General features: G+C 45.2%; 1 pseudogene; it reads left to right on the forward strand.

The window, feature by feature from the left end:
- The first annotated feature begins 921 nt into the window (after positions 1-921).
- Positions 922-1040, forward strand: LOC134967039 (5S ribosomal RNA; annotated as a pseudogene).
- The last annotated feature ends 2442 nt before the right edge of the window (positions 1041-3482 follow it).

Below are 3482 nucleotides of genomic sequence, written 5' to 3' on the forward strand. Positions count from 1 at the left end.
TCGAGACTCCTTCAGGAATCATTGGAGAATTTTATTGATGGATCCAATCCTGAAAGAAATCCTCCCTCCTCATCCTGAAATAGTGTTTAAGAAATCACGCAACCTGAAGGACCTGTTAGCCCCAAGCATGTTAAAGGCATATCAAGAGAAGGACCACACATGGCCCAAATGCGTGGGATCCTATAAATGCGGGCGATGCAATGTTTGTAGATACCTACACCCCAACAGGAAAACATTCACTGATATGGAAAAGAAGAAGGAGTACAGAATTAAGGATCACATGAACTGTAACACCCAATCAGTAGTATACCTTTTGGAATGCAACTGCGGCAAACAGTATGTAGGGAAGACAAAGAGACCCCTGAAACTAAGGATACAAGAACACGTAAGAAATATTAAGAACAAGGTGGAGAGCCACGCCGTGTCCAAACACTTCATCCACACACACAACTCTAATCCGGAAGCACTGACTTTCAAGGCCATTGAATTGGTGAAACTAGGAGACAGAGGAGGGGATCTCGCTAACAAGTTGTCACACCGTGAAATGTTCTGGATATTTCAATTACAAACACTACAGCCCAAAGGATTTAATGACAGCTACGAGATCGCCCACTTTCTTTAAAACACGGTACTTCTACTCCCTAATATCCGCCGTACGGCAGTCTCTGCAAGTCTCTGCACAAACCATCCTTTTGTTTCCAAACCCCCTACCCAACTCCCACCCCCCTACCCTATCCACACCAGCTATAATCACCTAAACCCACCCTTCCCACCTCAACACACTCCCAACCCACCCCCCACCCCCTCCACGGTCCCCCCATCCCTTAACCCACAATAGAACTTCGACTTAATTACCAGTTCACAAATATTAAATTAGCACTATTACCGCGGTCCGGAGCAATAACCTGGAAGGCGCAAAATTATTACAGTCATACCACGCTGGAAATGCCCAAATACGCCCGATCTTGGAAGCCAAGCAGCGATGGGCCTGATCAGTACCAGCGGGGTGGACCACCTGGGAAGATCAGGTACTGTATGGAACAGGAATACAATAAGTGCCTAAGGAAGGAATATACTCCTCATTCACCCGCATTTATATAATTGTACCGAGTACGGTAACTACAGAGGATTCACATAATCACTGTCATTCACACCTCCGTATCTATGTAATCACAATTAATTTTGATATACACTATATATATAATTATTTCACTCCAATCTCTAAACTCTCTCAGCTCTATTATCTGTGCACTTTAATGTGTATTCAGAAATCTGCCTCATTAATAACACTGTTATTTATCCTTTTTTGCTACTAAAGTTAATTGCAGCCTTTGAATAAGAATGATGTCATTCTGATATCTTCATTTATATTTTTTTCTATGTGGGGAACCGTTGCCATGACACTGGAGAACACTGGAGAGTCTTTTTTCCAGAATGGACTTCCAAGAAATGGCCGCCGCACACTGAGACCCTATGGACATAATCTTTCCGAAAATGGCCGCCGCCATATGGACATACTGAACACCACAAACCTACTCTATGTAATAGGAGCCCCTGGACCCTGCATGAACATGCAGCCCATGTGATTGCGCTAAATCGCCGCGGGCGCATGCGCAGAAGAAACCGGATGTGGGGCGGAAGTGACGCGCCGCGTCCGCCGCAACCGGAAGTGTGGCGGAAATACCGCTACTTACAGATTCTAAAGACTGTTCCCTTTACTATTGGACTTTTAAACACTCGTTTTTAACTAATAACATGTTGCACAACCCTTCACTGAGCTGTAATTTATTGATATATGTACAGATTCGGATGTCTAAGAGTATCTGCTAATTAATGAAATCACATGACTTCTAATGATGTCACTACCCTCCCACTAAGGGATATGGCTATAAATAGCTGGCAAGGTTCATTTTGTCCCTACCCTGTGAAGAAGTCTCATCAGACGAAACGCGTTGGGTGACCTGTACCTACCTCACTCTAAGATAAGGATACTTTTAATTTGCTCTTTTTTATTTGGTGCTTTTAGATCAGTTGTGTATTTTATTGTCCCAATTTTTATGTATCTCCTTTATGTTTGCATTTTTATGTCAATAAATAGTTTTTATATATATTCTAACATACTGGCAATTTTATACCTTTTACGGACACCCAGGTCGCTACTCACCCTCATCCCCTCCTTTTCCTTACATTGTTTTTAGGGTCTTACCACCCCTATATTCTTTGAGGGTAACAGCAGACGCCCCGTTAGCAGCATAGGGGAGTGTCATAGTGAATAGCCTTTTGTAAACGACATATCTGTTTTATAGCACATGTGGCGCAATACTAATCCATACGTCTACATATATATATATATATATATATATATATATAGTATGTGGTTGAAATACCACCTGTCGGGATCCTGGCGGTTGCAATACTGACGCTGTATTCTGTCACTGTCATGCAGCCGGAATACTGCCGAGGTAGGAAATTCTCCCTCTGTGGGTGTCCACGACACCTATAGAGGGAGAATAGAACCTGTAGTGAGCGAAGCGAGCCACCATGCCCATAGCGTGGCGAGCGCAGCGTGCCCCCAAGGGGCATTGATGTGCTGGCCCCGCTGCCAGCACTTTTGCACTCGGGGTGCCGATATCGGTATAGTGACACTGTACGCCGGGATCCCATACAGATCCCATATATACACTTACAGTATGTGTGTACAAGGTGTGGTTATTAAATTACGAGACTAATGCTATAATTTACATTTACTTATATTACATTTATTTTAACTCCATTCCCCTTCTATGTAACCCCTCTGCATCCAAACACTGCTGCATTCTTATTTCTCTGACGTCCTAGTGGATGCTGGGAACTCCGTAAGGACCATGGGGAATAGACGGGCTCCGCAGGAGACTGGGCACTCTAAAAGAAAGATTAGGTACTATCTGGTGTGCACTGGCTCCTCCCTCTATGTTCCTCCTCCAGACCTCAGTTAGAATCTGTGCCCGGCCAGAGCTGGATGCACCTAGTGGGCTCTCCTGAGCTTGCTAGAAAAGAAAGTATTTGTTAGGTTTTTTATTTTCAGTGAGATCTGCTGGCAACAGACTCACTGCTACGTGGGACTGAGGGGAGAGAAGCAAACCTACCTGCTTGCAGCTAGCTTGTGCTTCTTAGGCTACTGGACACCATTAGCTCCAGAGGGTTCAAACACAGGGCCTGACCTCGATCGTCCGTTCCCGGAGCCGCGCCGCTGTCCCCCTTGCAGAGCCAGAAGACAGAAGAGAACGACGAAAACGGCGGCTGAAGACTCCTGTCTTCATTAAGGTAGCGCACAGCACTGCAGCTGTGCGCCATTGTTCCCACAGCACACCACACACTCCGGTCACTGTAGGGTGCAGGGCGCTGGGGGGGCGCCCTGGGCAGCAATTATAATACCTTTTGGCAAATTATACACATAATACAGTCTGGCACTGTATATGTGTGCAAACCCCCGCCATTAAGTC

The sequence above is a fragment of the Pseudophryne corroboree genome, chromosome 10 (assembly GCF_028390025.1).
Source record: "Pseudophryne corroboree isolate aPseCor3 chromosome 10, aPseCor3.hap2, whole genome shotgun sequence".
NCBI lineage: Eukaryota > Metazoa > Chordata > Amphibia > Anura > Myobatrachidae > Pseudophryne > Pseudophryne corroboree.